The sequence below is a fragment of the Mus caroli genome, unplaced genomic scaffold, assembly GCF_978045245.1.
Source record: "Mus caroli unplaced genomic scaffold, Mus_caroli_1 scaffold_4, whole genome shotgun sequence".
In the NCBI taxonomy this organism is placed as follows: Eukaryota; Metazoa; Chordata; class Mammalia; order Rodentia; family Muridae; genus Mus; species Mus caroli.
Window position 1 is genome coordinate 32008347 of NW_028227259.1, and position 8778 is coordinate 32017124.

Genomic DNA, 8778 nt, shown 5'->3' on the forward strand with positions numbered 1-8778 from the left:
AAGTGCACTGTCCCTTTAAGCCCCCAGCCAAGGCTGCCTCCAGAGCCCCATCCCCCTTCAATTTAATTTCATTAAAACAGAGCATGAATATTTCTATTAAACCTAAAATGAAATATGAAGCCATTTAGACTCTGCCTGCACCAATCACCCAGATTTATGACTTTTATTCATCACATCAAGAGCTTGGAAAAATGAATTTTCTTCACCCAGGAAGGAAATAAAACCTCAGGCTTGGTCATTTCCAGAAAGCTGTTAATTTGACCATGTGGTAATTACTTTCACAATTAACTAAAATACAAATCAACTTGACAAATTGAGCTAGTTTATATATTAATTAGCCTGCTTAAATTTATTCATTATGAAAAGACAATTTAAGGGGACCTGCAGTGTCTGTTTTATTGCAATAAATTATTGTAAGGAAATGGGACCAATAAGACATCATAATATTTAAAGATATAGTACACGCGTGGGGTGTGCTTTATTGACAATTTCATTTTCCAATTAGTAATTTTGTTGTAATATATCTGCGGACCCCAGACTCCTGGCCAGGGAGACAGGATCCCCCAGGACCAGGGAGGTCAGAGTGGCAGGTCGGAGCCTCAGGAGTGAAGGCCAGGTCCGGCAAGCAGCAGGTCTGCTCCCACGCAAGCCCTGGGGTGCAGCGAGCAAAACCAAGTCAGCGCAATGGACCCAGGCAGAGATGCAGTGCCCACGGACTCTTCCTCCCTGCAGGTCGAGGGGCTGATTTAATAGAATGTCGATAGAATCATTCGATGCCTTTTAGCTTGTGATCTTTATAAATGTCCGTCTATTAAATTACAAAATGATTCTCTTCTCGTTTAATTGTATTCTTTCGTTTCTTATTTCCAATTAATTAGTCCTATCGACGTTGCAATATATTAAGCGACTGGAGTCCGTTTCCAGTTAGAATATATGGGTCAACACATTCCGTTTTATACTCGACAGAACTATATAATGTGGGTTTTAACTACTCATCCCCATTTGTCTTAAACACCTGGCCCTCTTGTGTCTCCTTCCTGGCGTTTGGTGGGCCCCCATGGCCCCTCTTTCCTGAATGCACAGTTCAGTCTGAAAGGCCAGCTGCCAGAGCCTTTGGAATTTTTTGTTTTAAACGTGTCCATCTTACTGGATTCGGGACAAACAGGTCTGCAGAAGATACTAGTGGTTCAATATCTGAAGGTTTATGTTCCCCTCAAAGTGTGGGGGGATGAGGGCAGTCAGTGGGGGCCCCTGTCCCCTCGTGCCCTCTTTGGCCCTTTCTTTCCAGAGAGCCTCCCTTTATAACCCTAGGTAGTTTCCAAAACCGGGGCTACATAGCTCAGACTTGCCTTCAATGTTGTGCTATTCACTTACTTCTGTCGTGGGGTTACAAGTGTGTGCCACCACTTCCACTCATAAAATTACCTTTAAATATACGGGGCTTTAGATCCCCCTCCTTTATCTTCTCCCCTTGCCTTTGCTGTGGTGGGGCATACGTGTGCTTTAGGTCCTCAACAGCACCAGAGCCACTAGCTACCAGCCACCAATTCCTGCCTTCTTCCCAGCCCAAGGGCAGCTTCCTCAGTGCTTCACAGTTTCACATGTGCATGGCTGCGCAGTGATTTGGAAGGAGGGTCCTCTGCTGACTGCCTACCCACAGGAGGTGGCCTCCTCAACACCCCTCCCGGCCCTACAGCTCCACTGTACAGGTTGCTGCAGGAAAATGGGGTATTTTTTCTTGTTTGTTCTCCCCTAGTTCGGGGCACCCGTGCGGGGCTTGGAGTATTGCATCTGTTACACCAGAGGCCAAAAGCCTCTTTTCTCCACATCCTGAGAAGCATGAAGTTAAGAAAATGTCTACTTTGGCTTAAGGATTGCCTCTCATTTGTCTTCAGCTTCTTTCTTCCTAGGGTAGAAAGGTCATGCTTCCTTCTAAGGCCTATGTCCCAGAAGACCTACTGTGGATCCAGGAAGGTGCCCCTCTCCCGGAGTAACAGCCAGGCCAGGAGACTTCCTGTTTTTAATTCTGCCCCATCACAGGGCCTGCTGACTTGGCTCAGGTATTTGCCATTCAAAATCTGCACTTTCCAAGCTTCTTGGCATACCAGATAAAAGGAAGTAAGCGGTCTCCCTCCAGATTTAGATCACTTTCCTGAGGCACCTGGGTGCTCCTTCCACAAACAGTAGGTGTGTGTGTGTGTGTGTGTGTGTGTTGATTCTCTGAGAGTTTACAGAGAATCCCTTCCCAGTATTTCCATGTGTGCCTCCGTGCCTCCTCTTGTGACCTGCCCCACCACCACCAAAAAAAAAAAAAAAAATACACTCACTGGGAAAGGACATGGTGAAACTCTCAGTGGCCAGCTCCCCAAACAGAACTGAGTCCTTCCCCTCCCATACTGCCTCCAGAGGGCATCAATTGTGGTGACCTATACTTCACTATCCCCAACACAGTTTTTAAAAGTTCTGCTCCTTTGTGATTGTGTTACCTCATCACAAAGGAACTCACACAATATGTATTCACTGATAAGTGGATATTAGCCCAAAACTTAGGATATCCAAGATATAAGATACAATTTGCTAAACGCATGAAACTCAAGAAGAATGAAGACCAAAATGTGGACACTGTGCCCCTTCTTAGAATTGGGAACAAAACACCCATGGAAGGAGTTACAGAGACAAAGCTTGGAGCTGTGACGAAAGGATGGACCATCTAGAGACTGCCGTATCCAGGGATCCATCCCATAAGCAGCTTCTAAACGCGGACACCATTGCATACACTAGCAAGATTTTGCTGAAAGGACCCAAAGATAGCTGTCTCTTGTGAGACTATGCAGGGGCCTAGCAAACACAGGAGTGGATGCTCACAGTCAGCTATTGGATGTATCACAGGGCTCCCAATCGAGAAGCTAGAGAAAGTACCCAAGGAGCTAAAGGGATCTGCAACCCTATAGTTGGAACAACATGATGAACTAACCAGTACCCCGGAGCTCTTGTCTCTAGCTGCATATGTATCGAAAGATGGCCTATTCGGCCATCACTGGAAAGAGAGGCCCATTGGACTTGCAAACTTTATATGCCCCAATATAGGGGAATGCCAGGGCCAAAAGAATGGGAATGGGTGGGTAGGGAAGTGGGGGGCGGTATGGGGGACTTTTGGGATAGCATTGGAAATGTAATTGAGGAAAATATGTAATAAAAAAAAAAAAGAAAGTTAAAAAAAAAAGTTCTGCTCAGTGGCTTCCAGTCTATGCTCTTACTTTTTGGGGGTTGGGGTGGAGGTAAAGGTAGGGGTTGTCACAGAAACCTTCTATGTCTCTCTGAACTGTGTATCTTCAGTCATTGATCATATTATAGCAAACATAGCCTTTCTGTTCTTCACAATCAGCGGGCATCCACAGTTTCTGGCAACAGCACTGACCACTAACGTGGTCCCCTGCAACAGTAGAACTAGCTGGATCCCATCTAGTAGGACCCAGATAAGGCTCTCTGAGGCTGCCCTGACCCCAGACTTCATCATGCAGGGCCTCAGGTGACAGGGTGTCAGAGTCCAGGACAACCACAGGCTTCAGATACAGTCACATTTTTAAGAGAAGATGGAATTCAAGTCTCCTGGAAAGGGTAGCTCATAGCTCTAGTGTCTGACAGGATGAGAGCAGATCCTTCTCAGAGGTTCCCAGGGCTCGCTCTCCCCTACAGCAGGGAAGCTTTCTCAAAGGACTTGCAAACATCCTCTTAATTCTTCCTCCAATCCCTAGGAAAGTTCCCTTTGCTTAGCTCTGTTTCTCTGGTTCTCTCAGTGTTTGTCCACTGACAAGCTAAAGGGAATGATAAATTCAACAAGTTCAGAACACCGGCTGACAAACATCTGCAGACATCTGCCAGCCTGGCAGTTCCTCTTTCACCCTGGACCAGGCAGAGTGGGCTACTTCTCACATGGATGCTCACTCTGAAAGTGATTAGAATAGCTGACAAGTTAGAGCTGTTTGCCAAAGTAAAGCAAAATCACTTTCCTGCCTCTCATCCACCACACCTCACTCGTCCCTCCCTGTTTCTGCTTTCTTGCCCACAGCTAGACTATTTAACATGATCTAAGCTAGAAAAAAACTTTTAAGGTCTTCTGTGTGACCAGTTTGGTTCTAAGAAGACCATTTCTGTGTTGGAGGACCATAACACCTTTTGGAGGAGGACAAGTGTGAGTGGAAAAAAAAATAGGGAACAAAAGAAGGGATAGGAGGAGAAAGGAAGACCTGCTTCTGGAAGAGCCTGGTGTTTATCTGCAGTGGTTTATGTCATAGAAAGTCCTCTCAGAGCTCACCGTGAGGCAGCGGCTGATGCCTTCCACTTAGGTTGGGCCAGTCTCTTTGCTTCCCACATTACTTAACTTGCCAACCAGCTTTATATCTTTGGGTTTCAATTTCAGCATTCTGAAATTTTTACCTTGCCATCTCCAGAGTCATTTTGACAACTATAAAATAATCAAATGTAAGGGAAACATTTCCATTTGTGGTTTTTAAGATATGGCTACAGCTCATGGAGAAGTAGTTCAAACCAGCTGAGAGGCCTTTCTACATTTATTTTTAAGCCAAGTGGTAGTTGTATACTAGGGAGGAAGAGGTAGGTGGATCTCTCTGTTCAAGGCCAACCTGGTTTACAGAGTGAATTTCAGGACAGCCAGAGCTACACACACACACACATACACACACACACACACACATACACAAACCCTTTCTGGAAAAAAATATTTATTAACATTTTAGCTACTTATTTTACTTTTATTTATATTGGAGTGCTTTGCCTACATATTAGTATGTACATTAGAAAGTCATTGGGTCGCCCTAAACTGATGATTGGAAAGCCGCTGGTGGTAGCCAGACTCGCTCAGAAGTCCTGAGGCACCTCTCTCGCCCCACCTCTCCAGCCCTGGTCTGTGACTATTATATGTGATCAGCCCCACTTTACACACAGAAAACAGGTTTACTTCATTTCTCCCAAATGACACATTTATCAAGTGACATAGCCAGAGTTTGAATCCATTTTGTTCTGATCTCAGGCCTTGTCTAGTTCTTGGTCCAGGTTCTTCAATGGCTGGGTACTGAGTGAGGGTAGACTTTGGACAGAAGAGGCGTGACCTGTGACCTCTACCCTGTAAGCTGACTCAACACCTATGGCTTAGTGCCTCCTACCTGAAGACCAACACCAGCTGCTTTTAAGATTTTAGCTTCAGTCTTTGTCTTTCAAGAGTTGCTGGTCTAGCTTCTTGTAGCTCATTGGAGTGTTTGCGTACCTTGCATGAACAGAAAGTATTCCACCCCTGGGTTTTCAAAGGCTTGGTGGTACCCACCTATAATCCCAACATTCAGGGGAAAAAGATTCCAGCAAACAGATGTAGCTGCAGAAATAGGATTTTAAACTCACCATGCAACCCTTAATGAAATAATGGTTGAAGGCAAACAGGAGAATTCACCCTCCTCCTTTATTAAAAAAAAAAAAAAAGGTCACAGCTTAACCACCTGTCTATTTGCAACATTTTATGGTACCAAGTGGTATAGTGGAGGGGATCTGGATGGAGCACCTCACTGCAGCAGTCAGCTGGGGAGGAGTGTGACTAGCCACTTACACACAAACGTGTGAAGATTGTAGGGATGCTGAAAGGGGAGGACAGGAAAGATGATGAGCAGGCAAGAGAGGGGACTAGAAAGAGACCTGACAATCATTGGGTGCAACTCCTGAAAGGCTCATATTAAACATAAATACACATCAAGATTTTAATATAAAATCCAAAATGCAGATTAAAGAAAAGTAACCAGAAGAATGGAGATGATAATCATCGGAGGAAAATAGGGGTGCTAAAGGAATAATTGACAAATCCATAAACATTGCAATGAACAATATGATTTAGTGTGTGTATGTGTTATATCCCCACAGTCAAGTCACCTGCTCCGTGAGCATACACATGTGTCCTGCCAGACAGATTGTCCCCGTTGAACTGCAGCGACCATGTTTCACATCTCTGGAATCCATTACTTTTGTTTAATTAGAAGTCTGTACCCTTAGACCAGGGTTGTGCAGTGTAAACAGCATTTTACGCTCAGCTTGACCGATTCTGAGGCTGAGTCTTCCTTTGTATAACTTACCAGAATGCCTTTATGCTTTATCTATTTTGGATCAAGGGTAAGATGGAATTCCTTCTATTTATGACTAATAGCATTCAGCAGTGAACACACTCTGGCATTTGCTGGTGAGTTTTTCCTGTTGTGGCTGTTCTGAATAGTTTTACGGTGGGCATAGGGATGCAGATAACGATCTAAGATGTTGGCTTGATTCCTTTTGGAAAATGCTCATAAGTAATATCGCTGGATCACATGACAATTTTATTTTTATGTTTTTGAGGAATCTTACTGCCAGTCATCCTAGCAGGAGTAATTTACATATCCATGGTGGTGTGCATAGGGTCTCTTTCCTCTACATCCTTTCCAACATGGGCCTCTCGTCTTCACAATTACAGCCTTTCTAGAAGGTGCTTCTGACCTGTGACTCCTTGGAGGCTGGGGGTGTGGTGGGACTGATATGCTTTTTTTAATGTTCTTGTGCATTTGTGTTTGCTGTGGGAATGTGTCTGTTCAGGTCTTCTGTCTGTTCAGGGATATTTTCTATCACTGTGTAGCAAACTTTTCATTGTGGCCATTCATCTGCTTAGAGAGTTTATTTTTGTATTTGTTGTTCATACTTTTATTTTTTAAAGACTTATTATTTGCGTGTGTGTGTGTGTGTATAAGTATTATGCCTACATGTATGACTGTGTGCTGCATGTATATCTAGTGACCTCAGAGACCAGAAGAGAATAACAGATACCCTTGGGACCTGATTTACAAACAGCTTTTAGGCTGTCATGCTAAATCTGGGCTATCTGGATGAACAGTTCCTAACCACCGAGCTGTCTTTCAAGCCTTCTATACTTATAGATAAACACATTAAAACAAAAAAAACATTTCCAAGATTGGTTTCAAGGAATTTTTCTTGGGATTGGAGAGATGGCTCAGCAGTTAAGAGAATTGGTTGCTCTTCCAGATGATCTGGATTCAATTCCCAGCACTGGAATGGCAGCTCACAACTGTCTGTAACTCTACTTTCAGGCGGGAACCAACATCTTCTTCTGACCTTTATAGGCACTAGACACACACACACACACACACACATATACACACACACAAACAATAAATCCATACACATAAACTAATTTTTCTATAGTCTTAGCAGTCCTGAACTTGCTCTGTAGATTAGGCTGGCCTCAAACTTACAGAGATCTGCCTGCCTCTGCCTCCCAAGTGCTAGGATTAGAGGCATGTGCTACCATCTCCTGGAATAAACTAAATTTTAAAAAGAAGAGGAGGCAGAGAGGGAAGAAGAATTTTTTTTAAAGAATTGTTAAGTTTTTAATCCATTTGAAGTTAAATTTTGTGGTGGTTGATGCTAAGAGCCCTGTTCACTCTTCTACTTAGAGACACCCAGTTTCAACGTTGCTCTTCCAAGTCCCAAATTTTAGCACCCTGATCAGACACTGGTTAAGTTTTAACATACAGGTTTATTTCTGGGTCCTTGATTCTGTTCCATTGGTCCAAATGTCTATCTGTAGACGGTACCATACTGTTTTGATTACTGTAGCTCTGTAATGTAGCTTGAAATCAGTGTGATGCCTCTTTCTTCTTTGGTTACTTGAGGTTTGTTGTTACATAGCAATCTTAGGATCTTTTTTTTTTCTTCCTTCCTTCCTCCCTTCCTTCCTTCCTTTTCCCTTCATTTGTTCTTTTTCTGTAACTTTTTGTTTGTTTAAAATGTTTTAAGTTTGTTTATTCATTGTTTTATGTGAATAAGCGTTTTTTTTTTTTTCTGTATCTAATGTATAGGCACTAACTACATGTATGCCTTGTGCTTGCAGAAACCAGAAGTGGGTGTAGGATCTCCTGGACTGGAGTTATGGATGGTTGGTTACTATCCTGCGGGTTCTGGGAATCAAAGTCAGATCCTCCAAAAGAGCAACTAACACTCTTAACCACTGAGCTACCTCTCCAGTCTCTGTTTGATTTTGGGGAGGGGGGAGAGGGGGACAAGCTTTCATCCTGCAAATCCAAATGGATTCATTTGTAATCTGGGCTAGCCTTGAACTCATGACAACCTTTCTTCCTCAGACTCCCAATATCTGAAATTACAGGTATGACCCATTGAATGCAGTTTAAATGTTTTTTGTTTGTTTGTTTGTTTGTTTGTTTTCTCTACTTCTGTGAAACCCATCCCTGTAATTCTGCTAAGGATTTCATTGAATCATGAGATCTTTCAGGGCAATAAAACATCTTTCAGTGTGAATTCAGATGCATGAATTTGATCCTTCTCTCTGTGATATTTGCCTTATTGTTTGTAACCATCTATTTCTTTCATCAGTGGCTTATGGTTTTGAGGTATGTGATCTTTCAACTATGTTGAATCTATATACAAGTTTCTTCTTCTTCTTCTTCTTCTTCTTCTTCTTCTTCTTCTTCTTCTTCTTCTTCTTCTTCTTCTTCTTCTTCTCCTTCTCCTTCTCCTTCTCCTTCTCCTTCTCCTTCTCCTTCTCCTTCTCCTTCTCCTTCTCCTTCTCCTCCTCCTCCTCCTCCTCCTCCTCCTCCTCCTCCTTCTCCTCCTCCTCCTCCTCCCCCTCTTCTTCCTGTCCTCTTCCTCCTTTCTCCCTTCCCCTTCCTTTTCTTCTTTCTTTGTCTTCTGGTTTTTTGTTGTTTGTTTTCTGTT